The sequence below is a fragment of the Oncorhynchus mykiss genome, chromosome 1, assembly GCF_057628025.1.
Source record: "Oncorhynchus mykiss isolate SJ-2025 chromosome 1, ASM5762802v1, whole genome shotgun sequence".
Lineage (NCBI taxonomy): Eukaryota > Metazoa > Chordata > Actinopteri > Salmoniformes > Salmonidae > Oncorhynchus > Oncorhynchus mykiss.
This window is the reverse complement of record NC_143022.1, coordinates 23,964,976-23,988,628: the sequence shown is the minus strand read 5'-3', so window position 1 is coordinate 23,988,628 and position 23,653 is coordinate 23,964,976. Positions and strand designations below refer to the sequence as shown.

General features: G+C 42.2%; 1 protein-coding gene across 3 annotated transcripts in view; it reads left to right on the top strand.

Annotated features, from left to right (window-relative positions):
* Window positions 1-13,112: 13,112 nt before the first annotated feature.
* Window positions 13,113-23,653, top strand: part of LOC110510003 (synaptic vesicle glycoprotein 2B) — a 41,891-nt gene continuing 31,350 nt past the window's right edge. The window contains exon 1 of one of the 3 annotated variants that reach the window (XM_021591382.3): window positions 13,113-13,320. The gene's annotated coding sequence lies outside the window, so the exon portion shown is untranslated. Of the gene's footprint in view, window positions 13,321-18,767; window positions 19,117-23,653 lie in introns of those variants that run through there. The other 2 variants (XM_021591303.3, XM_021591461.3) reach the window with 2 other exon arrangements.

Below are 23,653 nucleotides of genomic sequence, written 5' to 3'. Positions count from 1 at the left end.
TACAGCAGATTGCATTGTGGGCTATGGAGGGGGCGGAGCAAAAAGCCAGCAGCAGGCCATGCGACACAGTCCCCCTAAAAAAACGAACCATGTTTGGTTAGTGAAGACTCAAATGAGTATTTCCTACCCCTGTTTATATAAGACAGGTAGTAATTTAAAATAAAATCTACAACCCAATAAGTGTCCCAGATACAATGCATTGCATTGCAGTGAATGGAGTGGATGGAGTAAGGAGCACCAGCACTCTGTATTAAACCCATTGCCCAGCAATGTTTTGCAGATACTATTGAGTAATTCCAAAAACATATATTTGTACTTTATTACAAATGTATTTCTTTAAATATAGTTTACACAATAGCTTTCAAAATACCAGTATTTGTGTAAACTTTCAAAAGAAATGCTGGTTTAAATAATACAATGTGAAAAATAAAATACATAAAATTATCCATGTATTGCTTAAAAGGCGGTTGCAATGCTGTGATAAACAGTTGTACTGCACTAGATGGCTAAACAAATCAATAATCTCAAAGTTTAGCATGTCTTTCCCTGGGGACTTTATTTTGAAAAATGTGTATCTCCGGTCCTGCTAACTATTTCAGTATAATATATCCTGCTGCTAGGAGAACGGTAATCACAAGACGCATGCATCAGAGGGCGGTTATACCATCTCTAGGGAGACGATGTTTAGTTGGAACTATGTTCCATTGTCTTCTCTCACCGGTCCAACGAGCTGTCACTCAGTCATCCTTATAAAATATAGGTTAGTGCTACCAGAGATCCTTGGGACATCCCTACCCAACATCCTAACGCTAACCTTAACTATTTTAAATGTAAACTTCAGTAGGGTGATGTCAGAGTTATAAAATAGGGTGGGTTTTGGCATTGTGTCGGGTTTCTTTCTATGCAATTCACGTTTTTAAAATGCATCAATTATAGGTGATGAAACAACTGCATATAAAGTTGACAACTTGTCATTTTCACATCATTGCATAAGACTGTACAGTATGCTTTGAAACCATGGAGTATTATGTGTGAAGGGTAAACACAGTACATTTATTAGGCAATCATGAATGTACTTCATGTAAGTAAGGTGGACTTCTAGTGGCTATGTGAAGGGACATGGTTTATTAATGTCTCTAACTTATAAATGCATACGCTTAGACTGCACTGTGATTGACATGGCAATCATGCATTGCTCTGCATGACCAATAGCATGTAATGCCATCATTAATGTACCTGTTAATGTAGTTTATTTTGCCTCAGCTACTGTAGAAAATGTCATTAAGGGTGGTTATTGGTAAAGAAAAAACATAGATGAGAAACCCATTAACTCCAACTTTAATGGTTTTACTGTTTGTCATAAATTCTATTTAATGCACAATAGATCTAGTCCTTAGTCCTTAGTCCTTGGTCCTTATTCCTGGAACGGGAGAGGGGGTAAACAGAGGGTTAGATGCTCCCAAGCTGAAAAAACATTGTGTACGTGTATGTATACGCACACACACGCGCACACACACACACACACACACACACACACACACAGAGGAGAGACAGTGTGAGTGCTTTGTGGTCATGCTGAGAATACGCCACAGTTTTATGTCCTCATGAAGTGTGGCAGTCTGTCAGAAAACAGGTGATTGAGGCCCGCTCTCCAGGAACACTGGCCCCCTCTATTTGGTCACCTCTGAGAGATAACTGTTCACGTGAACTGTCCTCGGCCCCAGCCGACCGTATAGTCATTTCAAGCACAGCCAGGGTGCCACAAGACATAGCCATAATAAACATATTATAACCATTAGTAGATGGGTTTTGTGAGTTAGAATAATTTAGTTCAGCTAAGATCTGTTTATATCACCACCCAGGACCACCTGGCTGGAAGTGGATCATGCATCCTCAATGCTTTAGCAGATAATAAATATTACAACTGGAAACCTGTGTGGGCCTGTGCTGTGTAGTCAGTGCATGCATGTGTGAGTGAGGCACCCAGTGTGGGTAGGGTACAGCTCCTTGCACGTATTTGGGGCATCAGTATGGTCGAGACAGTGTTAGGTTTTATAGGGAGCAATGGACATTGCATACTAGGGATGAAGAAGAGAGTGTGAGAGTCGGAGTGGGGCTAGATTAATAAAACTTGGGGCCTCTGGGTTCAAATAAAGTGCACCACACTAACACCAGTGTACAGTCTAGCTCGCCATTCTCTATTCATCCAGGGAGGGAGTCCGCTTGAAAGCCGGTCTGTCTTCTGAAGACTGTGGCATTATCTTGGGTACTGCTGTTATATCAAACGGTTTAAAGGTGCTGCTGTTATATCAAACTGTTTAAAGGTGTTAATGTTATATCATACAGTTTAGAGGTGCTGCTGTTATATCAAACTGTTTAAAGGTGTTAATGTTATATCAAACAGTTTAAAGGTGCTGCTGTTATATCAAACTGTTTAAAGGTGTTAATGTTATATCATACAGTTTAGAGGTGCTGCTGTTATATCATACAGTTTAGAGGTGCTGCTGTTATATCAAACGGTTTAAAGGTACTGCTGTTATATCAAACAGTTTAAAGGTGCTGCTGTTATATCAAACTGTTTAAAGGTGTTAATGTTATATCATACAGTTTAGAGGTGCTGCTGTTATATCGAACGGTTTAAAGGTGTTAATGTTATATCATACAGTTTAGAGGTGCTGCTGTTATATCATACTGTTTAAAGGTACTGCTGTTATATCAAACGGTTTAAAGGTGCTGCTGTTATATCAAACAGTTTAAAGGTGTTAATGTTATATCATACAATTTAGAGGTGTTAATGTTATATCAAATGGTTTAAAGGTGCTGCTGTTATATCAAACGGTTTAAAGGTGTTAATGTTATATCATACAGTTGAGGTGCTGCTGTTATATCATACTGTTTAAAGGTACTGCTGTTATATCAAACGGTTTAAAGGTGCTGCTGTTATATCAAACAGTTTAAAGGTGTTAATGTTATATCATACAATTTAGAGGTGTTAATGTTATATCAAACGGTTTAAAGGTGCTGCTGTTATATCAAACGGTTTAAAGGTGTTAATGTTATATCATACAGTTTAAAGGTGTTAATGTTATATCATACTGTTTAAAGGTGCTGCTGTTGTATCATACAGTTTAAAGGTGTTAATGTTATATCATACTGTTTAAAGGTGCTGCTGTTGTATCATACAGTTTAAAGGTGTTAATGTTATATCATACTGTTTAAAGGTGCTGCTGTTGTATCATACTGTTTAAAGGTGCTGCGGTTATAAACCAACTAAAGGTGCTGATGTTTTATAGCAAACTGTTTGAAGGTCATTCATTAAAGTCTAGAGACTCAGGTTAGTGTGAATCTTTCAAACGGGTGCAATGTATTTATTTTTTTAATCAAGTGAGTCTGCCTCTTGCTCTTTTCCTATTCAACCCTTTCTCATTCCTGTCTTTTCCCCGTCTTCCCTCTCCCTTTTCCTGCTTCTCCACCCTCCTTTCCTCGCCCCTTCCGAGAACGGGGCCCCTGGACTACACACTGGTTCCATGACTACCACGTGTTAGTGGGCTTTGAAGAACTGTCATGTTTTTTTAGGCTGAGAATGCGTCGCTCTCTCTTTTTCTCTCTCTCTTGGTTCTTCAGTAAGCAGCCCAAAGGTTAGATAAATAGGACACTGGGCGCGAGGAGATGCAGCTCAGGTTTTCTATCATGCTGGGCTGCTTTGAAACGCATTTGTCCAGGGCAGCATCAGGCCTGATTCTGAGGGTGGAGGAGCGTAGGGGTACTCTCAACGGCGGTGCTGTGGGACACTGCTACTGTGGGCTGCCTGGGAGGATGAATGGATGGAGAAAAATACACAGGGGATCACTAACCAATGACCATTAGGACACAAATAAGCACAAAGTAGATTCTGTGTTACAGCATCAGTGATTGTGGGTTAGAGGACATCTTGATATGTGCATACAATTGCATTGTAGTTTTCAGTCATCCGTTATATAGTATGGTACTTATACAAAGGCAATAATATCTTTTCACCAGATAATCAAGAAAAATATCTTTATCCACTGCATATAACATTTAAATACCCACCAGGCAGGAGACCTACAGGCAGGGAAGGAACACAAGTGATATGTTACAGAGATTCCTGCCAAGAGCAATAGGCAGTAATGTCTGAGGCTGACAGACAGAGGTAATATAGAGTCTAAATTTAGTTTCTCTAATCCTGCAGGAGCTCTAATGTGCTTAACAATAATGAGATTCATCCCCCTGTAATTCTTTAGCTTCCGCATTTTATTTCACTAGGCAAGACAGTTAAGAACAAATTCTTATTTATGATGACAGCCAGTGGGGTAGCTGCCTTGTTCAGGGGCAGAACAACAGATTTTCACCTTGTCAGCTCAGGGATTCAATCTAGCAACCTTTCAATCATTGGCCCAATGCTCTAACCACTAGGCTACCTGCCGCCCCACTAGGCTACCTGCCGCCCCACTAGGCTACCTGCCGCCCCACTAGGCTACCTGCCACCCCACTAGGCTACCTGCCACCCCAAAGCATTATGTTTCCTTTGCTTGATCTGGAAGTGGTATTCCATTCAAGGTAATTCATGAGACATTTCTAAGCAATGAAGTGTGTCCAGTTTTGGACAATGTAAAAGCAATTTATGTAAATTGAATAAAATAAAGTTTGTTTATACAGGAGGTGGGACCATTATCAGTAAAAAAATATTACATCATTTGTCAAGTAGAGGGCACTGTAGTCATTTTAATTAAAACACAATGGATGTTTGTTTGTTTCAATGGGAGACATTTACTTGGGCCCGACTCCATGAGGGGGAAAAAGGGGACTTAGCCCCCTCAGTTGAAACTTGTGCCCCCTCAGTTTTAGGTCCCTATATAAAAATAGCAAAAAAGTTCAAATTATTGAGTGACAGGTTGGAGCAAAATCTGTATCTCCGCTGCACATTGTAAGCAATGGACAGAGCGCGCCATGTGTGTAGGGGGGCTCTGGAAAGCCACTGGGACAATTAGGTATGAATCCTTTGGGTTTCCATAAAAAGTGAGAGAACACGCTTCTCTTCTGTTGTAGGCTAAGCAAATAAAGGTGATGTGCCTCCACATGTAATATTTTATTTTGATTTATAAGGGTTAAGTTTACCATTGAAGCTGCTTCACTCAACTTTGCCTCGCGCCCCACCATAATTTCAGAGTTAAGTTAGCTTCTTAGCTAGCTGTAAAACCAGCTATTCTGCAACAGCCGCATGATGGATATCAGAAATTGGTTTCACCAAAGTATCCAAACAAAGCGAAAGGAGAAGGGGAAACCTGGCTACTGTGTCAGTGGTTGTTAAAAGTTCCACTCTGACATCAAAGTCAGACTCGAAGGTACAGGGCTGCTGAAGGCAGTGATGGACCCGGCTTTAAGTTTACAGCCACCATGGTGCACAGAATCCTCAGTCATCTCAATACAGATCTTTACACTGGAGTCAAAGTGGTCTGCAGTACTTTGGAGTGCAAGAGAAGCTGAGGTGTGACAGTGAGTTTGAAGTCATTTGGGCACAGTGCAGTGCCAGTGGCACTGATGCACCACCAGCTCCAAGCAAATGACTACCTTATGTAGGCTGAGTACAAATAACCAGCAATACGTGGTGGACAGTACCGTAGGCCACCAGGACAGAGGACAAGAGACTGTAAAAGACTGTTCTTCAGCCCGTTGGATGCTGTCATTGGTGAAGTGTGAAATATTCTGCTAACATAAAAGCCAACTGGTGGAGGGCCTGTGTACCCTTGACCGAGAGAGCCATACCTTTCTAGATGTGAAAACAAACCACTGCTACGCAAATCAAATTTGGTGGAAGCTGAGTTTAGTGTTGCCCACTAGTTTTTGCAGTTTGAAATTTCCGGCTCTGGCTCCAATGAGGACAAATGGACCCCACTTGATATCCTGCAACTATTCTCTGGGCTTTTCTCTGCTATGCTGACTGTTTACCGCACTGAAACATGTATTGACTTTTGGTGCGTCCACAGCTACAGCCAATAACTCGTTTTTCACTTTGACAAACGTATTCAGTCAGCACAGAAGGAGTATGCTACACCTGAGGAAAGCTCAACTAATACAATTGGCATTTGAGGGGGATCTTAAAAAGAACAATGGAATGATCGATTACTCGGGAAGTTCTACAGAGCTTCAAGGAGGCTGCAACTCTTCTGTAAAGATAACACTCTAGCTGGTTGTTTAAATCAAAATCTTGGTGTTTTCAGCAAAAACATAGGGTATAGAATGGTAAAAGGATTTCATTAGACAGCCTTGGTTTTCAACAGCATTGCTTTAGTGTGTGTCAATGGTGCTGGTAGAGCGCAGCGGAGATGTCACGCCAACCTGTTCCTTCTTGGGCAAAAGCACTCAATGGTCTAGGCATTTGAACTTTTGTTTATTTTGGTATAGCATGATACAGTTGAAGTCGGAAGTTTACATATACTTACGTTGGAGTAATTAAAACACAAATTTCTTGTTAAACAAACTATAGTTTTGGCAAGTTGGCTTGGACATCTACTTTGTGCATGACACAAGTCATTTTTCCAACAATTGTTTACAGACAGATTTCACTTATAATTCACTGTATTACAATTCCAGTGGGTCAGAAGTTTACATACCCTATGTTGACTGTGCATTTAAACAGCTTGGAAAATTCCAGAAAATTATCTCATGGCTTTAGAAGCTTTTGATAGGCTAATAGACATGATTTGAGTCAATTGGAGATGTACCTGTACCTTTTGTAACGGTTTTCTTGAGGTGAAGGAGAGGCAGACCAAAATGCAGCGTGGTTTCTATTCATGGTACTTTAATAAAGCAACTACACATGAACAAACAAAACAAGAAATGTGGAAAAACCAAAACAGACCTATCTGGTGCAAACACAAAGACAGGAACAATCACCCACAAACCCAACACCAAACAGGCTACGTAAATATGGTTCCCAATCAGAGACAATGACTAACACCTGCCTCTGATTGAGAACCATATCAGGCCAAACATAGAAATAGACAAACTAGACATGTAACGTAGAATGCCCACTCAGATCACACCCTGACCAATCAAAACATAGAAACATACAAAGCAAACTATGGTCAGGGTGTGACAGTACCCCCCCCCCCCCAAGGTGCGGACTCCGGCCGCAAAACCTGAACCTATTGGGGAGGGTCTGGGTGGGCATCTGTCCACGGTGGCGGCTCTGGTGCTGGACGTGGCCCCCACTTCACCATAGTCTTAGTCCACCACCTTGTCCGCTTCCGTGGCCTCCTAACCACGGCGACCCTACTGGACTGAGGGGCGGCAGCTCGGGACAGAGGGGCTCTGGCGCCTCTGGGCTGAGGGGCTCTGGCGCCTCTGGGCTGAGGGGCTCTGGCGCCTCTGGGCTGAGGGGCTCTGGCGCCTCTGGGCTGAGGGGCTCTGGCGCCTCTGGGCTGAGGGGCTCTGGCGCCTCTGGGCTGAGGGGCTCTGGCGCCTCTGGGCTGAGGGGCTCTGGCGCCGGACAGGCCGGAGACTCCGGCGGCGCCGGACAGGCGGGAGCAGCTGTAGGGGTGAGACGGAGAGACAGCCTGGTGCAGGGGGCTGCCACTGGAGGGCTGGTGCGTGGAGGTGGTACCGGATAGACCGGACTGTGCAGGCGCACTGGAGCGCTTGAGCACCGAGCCTGCCCAACCTTACCTGGTTGCATGTTCCCGGTCGCCCTGCCAGTGCGGCGATGTGGAATAGCCCGCACTGGGCTATGCAGGCGAACCGGGGACACCATGCGCAAGGCTGGTGCCATGTAAGCCGGCCCAAGGAGACGCATTGGAGACCAGATGCGTAGAGCCGGCTTCATGGCACTTGGCTCGATGCCCACTCTAGCCCGGCCGATACGCGGAGCTGGAATGTACTGCACCGTGCGCTTCACAGCATAACACGGTGCCTGCCCGGTCTTTCCAGCCCCCCGGTAAGCACAGGAAGTTGGCGCAGGTCTCCTACCTGGCTTCACCACACTTCCTGTGTGCCCCCCCCAAGAAATCTTTGGGGCTGACTCTCGGGCTTCCATCCACGCCGCAGTGCTGCCTCCTCATACCAGCGCCTCTCCTCCTTCGCCGCCAGCTCTTTGGGGCGGCGATATTCTCCAGGCTGTGCCCAGGGTCCTTTATCATCCAACTCATCCTCCCATGTCCAGTACTCCTCGCGCTGCTCCTGCTGCCGCTGCCTGTTACCACGCCGCTTGGTCCTGTTGTGGTGGGTGATTCTAACGGTTTTCTTGAGGTGAAGGAGAGGCGGACCAAAACGCAGCGTGGTTTCTATTCATGGTACTTTAATAAAGCAACTACACATGAACAAACAAGAACTGTGCAAAAACCAATACAACCCTATCTGGTGCAAACACAGAGACAGGAACAATCACCCACAAAACCCAACACCAAACAGGCTACCTAAATATGGTTCCCAATCAGAGACAATGACTAACACCTGCCTCTGATTGAGAACCATATCAGGCCAAACATAGAAATAGACAAACTAGACATGTAACATAGAATGCCCACTCAGATCACACCCTGACCAAATAAAACATAGAAACATACAAAGCAAACTATGGTCAGGGTGTGACACCTTTCAAGGCCTACCTTTGCCTCTTTGCTTGACATCATGGGAAAATCAAAAGAAATCAGCCAAGACCTCAGAAAAAAAATTGTAGACCTCCATAAGTCTGGTTCATCCTTGGGAGCAATTTCCAAATGCCTGAAGATTCCACATTCATCTGTACAAACAATAGTACGCAAGTATAAACGCCATGGGACCATGCAGCCGTCATTACCGCTCAGGAAGGAGACACATTCTGACTCCTAGAGAATAACGTACTTTGGTGCGAAAAGTGCAAATCAATCCTAGAACAGCAAAATACCTGGAGGAAACTGGAGGCAGAAGATGCTGGAGGCAACAGGTACAAAAGTATCTATATCCACAGTAAAACGAGTCCTATATCGACATACCTGAAAGGCCGCTCAGCAAGGAAGAAGCCACTGCTCCAAAACTGCCATAAAAAAAAAGACTACGGTTTGCAACTGCACATGGGGACAAAGATTGTACTTTTTGGAGAAATGTCCTCTGGTCTGATGAAAGAAAAATAGAACTGTTTGGCAATAATGGCCATCGTTATGTTTGGAGGAAAATGGGGGAGGCGTGCAAGCTGAAGAAAACCATTCCAACCGTGAAGCTCGGGGGTGGCAGCATCATGTTTTGGGGGTGCTTTGCTGCAGGAGGGACTGGTGCACTTCACAAAATAGATGGCATCATGAGGCAGTAAAATTATGTGGATATATTGAAGCAACATCTCAAGACATCAGTCAGGAAGTTAAAGCTTGGTCACAAATGGGTCTTTGTTACGAATCCCTTTTGGCCCGACAGTCTAGGGCGGGATGGTAATGAGACTCGTAACATAACTCATGCAAATTATAACAGTGACAAAGTAAAAGTGTGAACGAAATAACCAACTGACAACTGAAAATCTACCGTCAAACTCAAGGTTTATTTGAAAACAAACGGTAATGGGGGGAGCAGGAAAAGGGGCTGAGCTGGACCCAAGGAAAGAAACAATAAGTATTCAAAAACACCCCTAAGCTAGACTAGCCTACTTTAACAACAGCTAACTAACCAAAAATACAGTGGGTGGTCCGCCCAGTTCTAACTAGTGTATTTAACAAAGTCTACCTACGGGTAGTGTATGCCCATGGGCAACTTGTCTTGGTTTCCCCTTTTCCCACCAGCAACAAACAAACACCATAACCAAAACAATACTCACAGGTGATGAAAGTGCTAAGGAGGTGCTCAAACACAAAGAGAGAGTGAAACACAGAGACCTACAGACATGGCATTTACAGAGAGATTGAGCTCTAGAGCAAACAACTGATGGGGTTTTTAAACCAAGGGAAAAGAACTGTGATTGGGTAGGAAACAGGAGGAGGTGTGTCTTCTGATTGATGATTGGATTGGTGACTGATTGGGGAGTGATGATTTTCACCTGTGAGGGGAGAAGGAGAGAAAACAACACAGGATACACACACACACACACACACACACACACACACACACACCTTTGTGCAATGAAGAAGTAGGGCTGTCCAGAATGAGGATCGAGTGAAGTGTACTGTTTGATAGAGGCAAGTGACCTGAAAAGCACGCTCCACTTTGTTTTCCTCCGGTATTGAACGCAGTTTATCCCGTCTTAAATTTGCATCGATTATTTACGTAAAAAAATCCCTAAAGTTGTATTATGAAAGTTGTTTGAAATGTTTGGACAAAGATTACAGGTATGATATTTTGTAGTCATGTTGCGCCAGTTGGAACCGGTGTTTTTCTGGATCAAAAGCGCCAAATAAATGGGCATTTTGGATATGTAACAACGGAATTAATCGAACAAAAGGACCATTTGTGATGTTTATGGGACATATTGGAGTGCCATCAGAAGAAGCTCTTCAAAGGTAAGGCATGAATTATATATTTATTTCTGAGTTTTGTGTCGCGCCTGGCGGGTTGAATTATGATTGTCTGTCTTTGTTTGATGGGGTGCTGTCCTCAGATAATAGCATGGTTTGCTTTCACCGTAAAGCCTTTTTGAAATCTGACACGTTGGCTGGATTAACAACAAGTGTAGCTTTAACTTGGTATATTGCATGTGTGATTTCATGAAAGTTTAATATTTATAGTAATTTAATTTGAATTTGGCGCTCTGCCATTTCACCGGATGTTGTCAAATCGATCCCGCCAAAGGGATTTGATCCATAAGAAGTTTTTAAGGACAACAAAGTCAAGGTATTGGAGTGGCCATCACAAATCCCTGACTTCAATCCTATAGAGAAGTTGTGGCAAGGAGGCCTACAAACCTGACTCAGTAACACCAGCTCTGTCAGGAGGAATGAGACAAAATTCACCCAACGTATTGTGGGAAGCTTGTGGAAGGCTACCCACAATGTTTGACCCAAGTTAAACAATTAAAGGAAATGCTAACAAATACTAATTGAGTGTATGTAAACTTCTGACCCACTAGGAATGTGATGAAAGAAATACAAGCTGAAATAAATCATTCTCTCTACCATTATTCTGACATTTCACATTCTTACAATAAAGTAGTGATCCTAACTGACCGAAAACAGGGAATTTTTACTATGATTAAATGTCAGGAATTGTGAAAAACTGAGTTTAAATATATTTGATTAAGGTGTATGTAAACTTCCGACTTCAACTGTAAGCAGAATTCAATATAACATAACAATCCGTATTATCAGCATATTCAACAGCATTTAAAAAATATAAATTTTATTGCATTTAATAATGTTATTTTGTGATCAAGCCATCAATGTTTTGTGATTATTTGTGTCCTAAAAAAGTTAGCTAATGGGTTACAATTAGCATGTTTGACATTTCAGTGGAAATACTACTACTATCAGCTTTTTGTTAAGTGGTTTAGCAAAGAAATACATCCTGTATTATCGGCATATCGGCCCAGTTATTGGCCACCTTACTATTTTGGTCAATTACAAGATATATCCGTTTCATTTTGTTCAAAAAGAGACACCGACCTCGTATGCAAAGTGTTTACTAGATAGTTGACTAGCCGTCCAGTAAAATATATATATTCTTTAAACGGACCTGGCAACTTTTCAATTCGTAGCCCGGTCCGATGTTAGGGGAAAATTTGCTCATTTCAATGCAAGAACCCAAATGACGCCCCTGCGTATAGCTACATATCAGTATGTTTCACCATAGAAATAGATAACTACAGTATAATAGACTTTATTGGTAGCCTACTGGTTTTCGTGGTAATAAATGGAACTGTACGAATTGGAAATGTGTATGTGGTATGCTGGCATTGCTTAATTGATTATGTGGGTTGAATTTGATCCACAGAAGTGTATCGTGTCGTATTACAACTCGTGATTTCCATGTTTGAAGTGACCTATAGGTCTATTTATTTGACAGGACAGCTGTGGATGGCTGCATCTCACTGTAGTAGGCTGTAGGGTATGTTTTGTTTATTTGGATCTCCATTCACCTTTTGTTTACCATGTTTGTTTACTATTAATGTAAAATATAAATTGTGTCATGCCTTTATTGATCTGATATTTTGTTTTCTAGGCCTACTTGGTACCTCTGTTTTGTTCTGTTTACATTCATTAGTTTGCATTCGCAGTTGTCGGTATTCTAAGCCAAACTGCTATTCAGTGTTTTTGTTTGCATGCATGGACAAATAGGCTACTACTTTCAACATTTAAATTGCATTATTTTGGTAAGACAGCAGTGTGTATGGCTGCATTCACATAGGGTAATTCACCTATTACAAACAGTCTATCTTGTAGCCTATATTCATTACCAAAATGGCCTTGCTTTCGTGTGTAGGGCGCTGTCCATTGTGCTGATACAGCGCAGCGGAGAAAGGCTACAGATTCCTTGGCAATCTGTCACTTCTGTCACTTCAAAAGCACTCAAAAGCATTTCGCTAAACCCGCAATAATATCTGCTAACATGTGTATGTGACCAATAAAATTTGATTTTGATTTAATAAATAAATTCTTTAGCATGGTGGTGGTGTTGGTGGTGGTGGTGGTGGTGATGCTGATGCTGGTATGTGATGTGGAATGCCCGTCCACGCTGCATACAATATGAAGGATGACTGCTGCTAGCTGTACTCTGCAATAATGTATGACAGACGCCAGCCTAACCCTGCAGCAGTCAGTGTGTAATGTCACGTTGATATTGATACATTATTTAGCTGTGAACTGCATGCAATCAGAGACCCTGGGTTTCTGGAGTTGGTGATACAACAAATACAGTATATAATATAAATGCATTTCTTTGTTGAAAATATAAGTGTGCCGTTCTTAATTTGATTCTGTTTGTTCCCATAGAGAGTACTTTTCCTGTAGGATACCTGGCTCTACCTGCCATACAGGTACATACAACCCTTGTTACAGTATGAGCAGTCAGTCAAGAGTTAGATGCAGGCTGGCAGTGGGTCTATGGTCTGATCCAGCCAGTGGATAGTGCTGACTGGGCAGGATTCTGGTTGTGAGTGGGTGTTACAGGGATATATATGGAGGGGGTCTGCTCTGCACTCCTCCACTCATGGGGAAAGGCCTCCACTATCTGATTAGCATTCAGCTAGTGCCCAGACTGCATCAAGAAACTCCGCTGCTCTAATACTCCACACTCCTTCCTCCCTCCCTTTCACCTCTCTCACTCTCTCTGCATCATTCTGCTGGACCGGGAGGACCCTCCAATACAAAGTGAATGCCGTGCAGGGGTCTTCCAATCTCAGGGATGAAGGTAAACAAAATTCCATATTCTCTTGCTTTTACAAAAAATAAACAGCACTCAACTTGGCTGAACTCAGAGATTATTGTAGTTTTTTTTTAAAAGTAAATCAATACTTGTTGGGCTCACTGGGTGGACAGTAAGTTCTGCATGATGATGTTACAGAGGTTCCTTATTACATAACTGCTGTGGGAATATCAGTGTACTTATGGAAAACATACTGCAGCATAATCTGATGTCTTTGAAGCATTCCCTCTTGACTCATTACTCTATTATCACTACTGATTACAATTCTGACTCCGTAGAAAGATCAATCGATAAATTGATACATGAACAGGTTTTCATATACAATTTTAATTTATTGTTGGTTTTTACTGTAAGGCAGACTTTATAATGTTGCGTAAAGACAGCGCTGTTGCAGTTGGTCGGGAGATTTGCTTGCCCAGTCCCAGGGTGGGGATTCACCTGTAGCTTATTGCAACTTTGATTTGCTAATATTCTCTATTTGTGTTCTAATTCTATTTGTGAATATTCCGATTTTTATCTTTCAGTCTGGAAGAACTCTGGGTTTAGTTGTGGTGTTGGTTGTGCTCTGATGCAGTAGGGTTGGGTTGCAGCATCACTGCATTTCATCAATCTTGATCACATTGTTTATTTTGAATTCCCTTCGTAACATTAACAGCCCATGATTGTGAAAATGGTGAGATTAAAACAGAGTGAAATGTCTTCATGTTTCTCGAAACATAATGAGATGGGCTACCTGAAAGGATAAAGAGTATTGAAAGAACTGATATAGCCTTGAGACAGGTACTGATGTTTCTGATTCAAGCCTTCATTTCCTCAGTGCATCCAGCAATGTCCCAGTTATTCAAAGGAAAATGTATGAGAACACATTATTCCATCCACAGTCCACTATCCTAACAAAGGCTGTGGATTGATGGGTATGACTTGGATGTACAAAACTAATACAAATAGAAAATCTATTGATTCTCAAGCCGTTTGTTTTGCTGGAGTTAATTGGGAGGTGAGATATCCACTTATCCCAAACCATTCATGAAAACAAACATTGTTTGTTGCACGTAATATCTGAGCAGGGGAACACAACCCTTCTGGGCATAACGTGAAGCGGCAGGGCATTAAAGCATCTAACGACCCACTTAGCTTTTCTACAAGTGGTCTGAGGCAGTTGGTAAATATCGAAAGGCTTCAAGTGCAATTTTAGTAACAATGGTTTTAGGAAACAGATTTAACGATGCACCTACAAAGGTTCTAAAGATGAACTTAGCCTTAAGATGCTTTTGTGAAACCGGTCCAGATATTTAGCCAATTATTGGGCAAAATATAGGAATTGGGCTGCCTGTGTCAACGCAGCCTCAGTACCAGGAAATTAATCATAGAAATTAGGTCTGAGGGCTAAGATGGGAACACAGAGGCCATTGACACTACAGGGGAGCTAACGGAAATATGCAGTCCAGCGTTATCATCGTTTCGATTCAGCTCACACACACCCAAACATAATTATAGGGATTACCAATCAACAGGTCAAGAGCTGCTGGAGCTGGTGTTACATCCCTACATCCCATTTGTGATGAAGGGCTATGCTCTCAGGATATTTGAAAACACCAGATATATAACAGTTCCTATATCAGAGTAATGCTTTAACAAGATCATAGTGATATGGGCACCATTCAAAATATATATTTGAAGTGGTTTTGATATGGTATGGATAGGAGCGTTTCATGTTTATCCTAACATGTTCCAGCAGTACACGTTTATATCATACTAGGAGTATTTGACAAGCATAACATAATACAGTATTAGAAAGAGCTGTCATTGTACTTTATCAAAGATGACTTATTCATTACTTACATAATATAGTTATTGAAGGGAAATGACCACAGGTGGCCCTTGGTGTCCCTACTAACATACTGTGTAGCCAGGGCAGCGCTAGTGCAGTGGGTGTCGTCATTCATTCACCTGCCCTAGTGCCTTTCAGCTGTGTAAAGAGCAGGAGAATAGACACTCCGCCCCCACACCTCGGCACCTGGCCTCTCTCATGGGCATGGTTGTCAGGCAGGTAGCGCTCTCTGTTCCCTTTTAGGTCTTTTAAGTATCTCCCTCTTTTCCCTGGGCTAGATCAAGGGGAGGCAGACATTACAAGGCCTGATCATTATTTATGTGGCGTCCAGAGGGGGTTATAAACCAGAGAAATAAAAAATATATAAAGTTAAGTAAGGTAATTGTGTATCTATGATATCTACAGTTGGTCTGATTGGGGGGGTCATTGTTTATTTCTGGATAATAATTAGGAATGAACTTGTGTTATTTACTGGTAAATGCTCATTGGGTGTTAATTACCCTGTTTTGAGGGGTTGATGCCAAATGGGCCTGTCTTGTCTGGTCACTGCCATCTGTTTGTAGATAATTATCTGTTGGGAGGGAGGTAAAGTGGTAGTACAGCTGACGGTAGTAAAACATACATTATCCCTGTTTAACAGCGCTTCATCCAGGAGAGATGATAGGCTCCGCAGAAGAATAGAGAGAGATGCTCATCTGGGTCCACGCTGATTTATGAGTGAGAATGGGAGGGAGAGATGGAGATGGCATCACTGGATGCCCCACTGGATTGTAATGATGATTTGTGTCAGGGCCTGCAGAGTGGCAGGCAGCATAGTATGGGGGATAGACAGCTCAATGATTAATGTTGGGGCCCTGCTGCACCAATCTGTTCAGAGGGATTTGATGATGCTGTTGTGGGTTTAAACACCCGCCCCATTCCTCCAGGACCCACCCCCTACAGGCTGATATATATTTTCTCTCTCTCTCTCTCTCTCTCTCTCTCTCTCTCTCTCTCTCTCTCTCTCTCTCTCTCTCTCTCTCTCTCTCTCTCTCTCTCTCTCTCTCTCTCTCTCTCTCTCTCTCTCTCTCTCTCTCTCTCTCCTCTCTCTCTCTCTCTCTCTCTCTCTCTCTCTCTCTCTCTCTCTCTCTCTCTCTCTCTCTCTCTCTCTCTCTCTCTCTCTCTCTCTCTCTCTCTCTCTCTCTCTCTCCCTCCCTCCCTCTCCCCCTAACAGTTAACCAGTCACTGATACCATCTCTCAAGCAATGTAGCATTTTGTCATCTGCATATAAACGAATTCTATGGCAGAATATTTTGAGGCGGCAAGCATATGATGTTTAATGAAATGCAGCCACACTGATATAATCAAAGTGGTTATGCATACAAAGGATGATGGATGACCACTGGATAAATATAAACCAGCCAGGAATTATGAATTGAACTCAACTCATTCAAACCACTGAGAATAATAAAACGTGATTTATACCCCTAGTGTGTACCCAGCATAATCCCTATATCTACCTCAGAGAGCCTCCTGCCTTAAAAGCAAACAGATACACGGGGTCAGTTGGAATCAAAGCTTATCGATCCTGTGTGACGACTACAACAACTGGACGTGTCGGTTTGCTCTCAGGGTGGAGAATAAATTGCCCTGGATGGCGTAGTTATTTTAAGTCAGACCGGTAAGAATGAGGTTGGTGAATGAGGTTTGTGAATGGATAAAGGTTAAATATTTTTTTTAATAAATGTACTATACTGTAGTAAAGTAATTGTCAAAAATGAAGACAGATTGTCTATTAAATATATTTAGTGGATGGTTCTTCCTCCTGACCCTATCTGTTGGAATTAATCCTCTTTCGAGCAGAATTATATGGCATGGGGATTAGGGATCTCTAGATGCTGTGTTGGCCATCTACTCTCCATAATGATGTCCTAGTAGGCAGCAGCAGGACAAACCAACTGGACCTCTCCAGGGGTGGGCCCTCCTGCCTGCCTGTATGCCTGGCTGCCTGGCTACAGGGAGGGGCTTAGGGGGAATCACCCACATCACAGCTGTGCAGTTAGGACAGAACTCCATTTTAGGACGATAGCGGAAGTCCCACTACACCATTTTAGAAGCATGTACAGTACATACATCATCGTAGACAGTTATTATTATTATTATTATTATTATTATTATTATTATTATACAAGGGATGGGTGCGGAATGCTGATATTTGAATTATTGATGACCTATCTGAGGATAGTCTGAGGATAGGAAGTACCAACAGTTTTATTCTCGTTCTGTGCTTTTCATGGCTCATCAGAGACAGAGAATGTAATTCTTTCTATTTGGTCATTCCTGCAAATGTTCAGTTGAATGTCACTGGTAATAGGATAAATTAACTGTGTTTTAGACAGACTGGCTATTTCATCTCACAGATGCCATTTCCAGTCAAACTATTGGTATTAAACGTTATGTACATTATGTAGTTGGAATTTGTCAGACAACTTGACATCCTGAATGGACCATCTTATGGACTCACCATATTATTAAGTGAAGACAACTTTCTGAATCTTAGAAGACAATTACCTTTATTCAGTACAGTATAGGTCTTCTGGCAGAGTAAACAGCAGCCACAGCATCTGTCTGTGAAAGTCAAGGACCAGGCCAAGCCTTTTAATGAGCACAGTGGGTGCTGCTCCATATGGACTGCCCTTGGTGCTTTACACCCCCCCCCCCCCCCCCCCACACACACACACACACACACACACACACACACACACACACAGTTAGGCAGACTGAAAGGTGAGAATAGAGGGCCTGCTGATCTGGATCAGGTAGACAGCTCTGGACAGAAATCTGTGGGCCAGTGTGGCTGTTAATCTAATCCTGACAGCGAGCTTTTATTCCATTATAATAGCTGGTTATTTATCACTGTACAATTCTGCCCAAGGAACTCTCATCAAAATATGACAGGGTAGCTTCAATTCCCTGCCACGCTAAAATATGTTTTTTTAAGCACTATTGTAAAACATTCAAGGTGTGGAAGCCTACAGTTGTATTTGACAGTATGCTGCCAGCCGCATCCTCCTGTGTGTAACATCACTCCATCTTAGAAAGGAGCCAGAGCAGCATACTGTAGACGGCCTGCAGTAATTCACCTGTCCTGTGTGACACTGCTGAACTCCTTCTCCTGAAAACCCATCTGAAAGTGTCACAAGACAAACAGCAGCTCTGAGCTGAGCTGCCTCTCCTCCCACTGTCTATTGTAGGAGTACAGCAAGATCATCCATTTCCACTTTAACCTAAGCCAACACGAGGCAGCAGATAACCTAGCTGTTAGGAGTATTGGGCCAGTAACCGAAAGGTTGCTGGTTCGTATACCTGGGGGAAAAATGAACACGGTAGTTAACCCCCCAACAACACTGGCTCCCCAGGTGCTGATGACATGGACATTGATTAAGGCAGCCCCCCGCACCTCTTTGATTCAGAAGAGCTGCGTTAAATGCGGAAGACACATTTTGGTTGAATGCAATCAGTTATGCAACTGACTAGGTATCACCAGCCACCCATCTGCCAGCCTCAATCCCTCCTCCACATCTCTGCTCTCCTCTCATTTTCACTCTCCTTCCATCACACACACACACACGCACACACACACACACACACACACAATTCAGCGCAGTAGTGTGTCTCTCCTTCCTTCCGGGGAAGAGGTGTGAGCTTGTTGTTGCAGAGAGGTTGGGTGGACTCTACCATTGTGAGTGTGATGGGGTGGGCGTGATCAGGGATAGGGAGCTCCTCCTTTGATGAGTGGGGCGGATAGCAGGCGCAGACCCTAATCTGTTCCTGAGTTGTACACTGAAGCTAGAGGAGGGTATCCTCTGTTACTTTACTACCATAGGCCCCAGTCCTGGATTTGAACCTCTTTTAAGGGATGTTTTGGTCTTTATCTAAAGGAGGAATTACTGTTTTGATGCCAACACTGGTAAGATGACACATTTTTGTTTGTTTGTTGATGTTTTTTCATTTCAAATGCATTATTTTCTCTTGATTTTAGATTAGATTCTGATAGAATATTTGCTGGTGTTTTTATCCTAGAAAAAAGGCTGGAGGCAAAGGCTGAGGATGCAATCTCAAGAAGCCCTGCACTTTTCAGCACTTTTTTCACATCTTAAAACAGATCATTCCAGAGTAGTTTTGGGAAAACCTTACAGATAAGCAAATGCAGAAAACACCGTCTTCAAATAAATGAGGAAGACACTAAGGAAGGAACTCCAATTTCAGCAAGATAGATTACGGGTAATATTGCACAATCAATAGATATATTTCAGATAGACTTTTCCCTGAAATGTTTTGAGTCATTAATGTAGCATTGCCAATGAAAATGTATTTGATACTTACATTTTTGTATTATTCATTTATTTAACCAGGAAAACCACTGTTAGGGTAAGAAATCATGACCAGAATAGCAAGGATGTGAAAACAAATGCAAAAAAAGTTTAAATCATATATATAATATCATATATTATATTTATATATATAATTTGATTTCACATGCTTCGTAAACAACAGGTGTAGACTAACAGTGAAATGCATATTTTGACATTTTCTGTTTGTTTCCAATATACTGTAATATCGTGAAGATACTCATGAAAGCGATTGCCACAGATTCCAGCGCTATTCATTTCTACTGTAGTGTGCAGATAAAGTTGCTACAGATGAGAGAATGTTGTTTAAATCAAAGAATGTACCAAGAGTTTGTTGCTGTGCTAAACAATTTTTATTTGGATCCTCTGTTGAAGAAGCAGCAGCTATTCTTCCTGGGGTCCACACAAAACATAGAATATGACAAAATACATAACACTAATGGACAGGAACAGCATAGTACATAGATCACAGAATTGATGTGATGCTGCAGCTAAATTAGTGTAGGTTCTATTGCTCTACTTAGCTGGGCTTTACTGAGGGAGTGTGTGTATGAGGGGACAGGCTGCTTCCTGCAGTGGAAAGGAACATATGCATTATTTATCAATAATAATCTTGCCTATGCAAGGCAGAAGCAAAGCACGGCGGTGCATTACTGTCTTTAGATCACATAACCAGAGCTGGCCTGTTAGCACGTTATTCTCCTCCTAAGAAGACAACAGCCAGAACAAGCCCACTTACACTCTCTCTTAACCTGCTGTCACATGCAAAGTGTGGACAGATGGGAGGGTGGAATGGGACTATCTCCAGAGGCCAGTGGGCCCAGAGAGGTCCCTGGGTATTTCAGTCACGTTTTATCTGTATTCCACATTCATCTTAACCACGATCAGGAAGAAGTTCGTATGTGTGTAAGAGCTAAATCAAATGCTCCAGAGCAAAATATCCAACATTTAGAAGTTGACAGGATATCTTAGACGATTAGATCTCTGAGATGGCTGGTGTGCTTTGAGATAGGGCTGATATGGTGTGCACCAATAAAGTGTTGCCGGTAAAATGTGTGTTTAATCAAAAAAGATAGGTTGAGGGGAGACTCGATATTAAACAACGGGACGAAAACATCAATGCTTTGCTGCAACAGGTTCTGTAGCTAACTTAGATGCCCAAGGGAAAATAACACAATTGACGGTCTACTTTCATCTTGACAATCTGACAGTTTGTCCCTGTTGAAAGGTCGAGAGAATGTTGTTTTCAATCCTGCACGTCTGATGATCTATACAGGGACAATATGTAGCTTCTAAAAAGTGAAAACACCAGGACCATGTTAAAACCAGGTAGCAATACTTAATGCATGAAGTAAAACCCCAAAACAAATATAACTAAATAGATTCATTCAAAATATTTAAAGGTCATTTAATTTGATGGTCAATCTATTTGGAGAAATGCTGATTGTTATAAAACAAATACATTAATCAAATGCCAAATACTTACTCAATGCTCTTTGTATGTACCAGGGACATTATGTGGTCAGTTCAATTTACTGTGGGTTGAGAGCCAGGACCAGTGGTTTGGTTTTATAGTGGGCCCTCCACTATCGAGTGAGGAAATTGACTGACCGGCCTTTTCTCAATTAGATTTGCTCATCTCCTGCATCCTCACTCCTGCATCCTCACTCCTCCAACCTCTCTCGCCTCCTTTTAAAAAAGGTCAAAGGTAATCGAGGAGAGGTGGCGAGGAATATGAATGGAAGATGAAAATGCTCTTGTTTGAAATAAGCTCCTTTTTCCACTCGCTCATCATCAGGCAAATTATGTTTACAAGAGTGGATATCAAAATAACCTTGTAAAGTGATAAAAACTAAATAAGTAAGTTGTAATTCAAATGTTTAGTACCACATCATTTTTAAATGTCTGCATGCTTTCAACAACAGCTGATTCAAAGGGTGTTTGGCAGATATCAAAACTTTTCCGCGTTAAGGTACACTTGTGCTTCTTCGCCAAAAGGAGGCTATAGAGGGGAGGACCGTTTGCCTGTTAACGAATTGGTACTCCTCGACCACTCTGCCACTTATCAGTTTCTGGGTCACAGAGAGAGGAAGGAAGATGGACTTTTGCCCAAACGAGAAAAAGCCATAGAATATGCTAATGCTTGTACACATACAAAATAATTGCCTGCAATCGACGCAGAAAGAAAATATGAATTTTAAATAAAAAGGACAACTTCAGTAAGGTTACATTCATGATACTTTACATTAGAAGCTCTATCCGGTGAATCATCAAGACTCTTCAAATATGGTTGAAAGTATTCCTTCTAATGCTAACTGCTTAAGAGTCTATTGATGCTATTTAGCTGTGCAACTGAGGGCTTTGGGGGCTGAAAATAATGTGGTACAGACTGTCCCTGAATATGAATCTTTAATATGTTGCACTTTAAAGCATCTCTCTCTCTTTCTCTCCCCCATTCTTTCTCTTTCACTCCCCCATTCTCTCTCTTTCCCTTGTTCTCTTCCTTTTCATGACCCTCCTTCTCTCCGTGGCCTCTTTGAGCACCTTCATGTGTGTTTTGAAGCTTTGTTCTTTTATTTTATCTGCCGACGCCATTCATAATGTTGAATTTTACCGCTACAGTACGTCCCTGGACATGACATAATTACAACAAAATGGTCTTCCAGAACAATACCAGTAATGAAAATAGCATAGCAATGTCCTTCCGGAGACCCATCTCAGAGAAAGCGTCTCTCTCTGGCTCTAGGATGGACGGTTGTAGGAGGCAGTAAATAGAATGTGCAGTCAGACGCCAGTGGGTTCTTTAATATTTAACCATGAGTTACAGCAGCATAGAGGCACTTCTCCTAATGACACAGAAGATCCCCCACTTCATCTTAAACCCACGGCTCGGCTATCGTCACTGAACCTCTTCCAGTGGACCCTTTGTTCTCCCCTCAGGTCACAAAGGCTGTCCAGACCCATGCCATCATATTTCATTTAACACGTGTCAAGCAGCTTAGGGCTTCCCAACTGATTCCCTGACTTTGTCATTGTGACCATTCCTTTTGAAGTGAGTGATAGCTGCCCAGGGATATTGGTCATAGGAGACATGTCCTCTGTGTGCCTGAACATTGGACCTTGTTGGTGCACACAGTGAGTAGTCTCTCCCCACAGCCACTGTAGTGAGAAAACACAGTGACAGTCACTGGGAGCTCGTCAATAACATCATGATGAGTTCTAGTCCAAGGTTATTATCTCAGTTCTGTCTTTGGTGATCAGTAAAGCTACAATAGATGGTTTGGCTACCTCATGATGACACACTGCCAGCAAAGGAGGTACCATCGGCGATATTATGTAATTAGCAATCTTCAATTGCTACCTGGGCATGACGATCATTGATGACCAATAGTTTACTCCTAACAATATATCCAATCTCCTGTGCTGAATCATTGGTCACACAGCAATGTAATTAGGACACTTGTTGAATGACACTGATGAGACTGGCCGGAAATGAACAGTGTGTTCAATTAACAAGAGGCTATGAGAATGAAATAATAAATTCCATTTTATCCGTAGAACGGGCCCCATAGCAATCTGGAATCTCTCTGTCCATTGGTAGTGTTCTTAAAGAACTGAGGGCCAGAAAGTGAATCAATAACAAATTATTGAAACTAATGTGTGCTCTGTTCTATGTGCCTTGAAGCATAACGGTACACACTGCAGGGCCGAGTAATAGACATCAGCCTCCCCCTCTCTGTTTAATGGACCTCTCACTTTTATTTCTCCCTTTTTATTTGCGGGGTAGACGACAGCATGAGACCAGCACACTGCCACCCCTCAGCCTGGCCCCTGACTGGCACACCAGGCCTTATAACATATATTTTATTTCCCCACCCAGGGATGGCTTGGTTTATATCTCTGATATTTACCATACACCCAAAATTGGGATGTATCAGAACATATCTATCTTATTTGTATGTGAGATGTTGATGAAATACATCGCAATGGAGAGGTAGTGATAGTGGTGAAGATAAAAAAATAATACTGCCAGAGCAGAACCATGAAATTAGCCTATGTGTGAGCATTTTCATTTGCTGAGACTACAATGTCTTG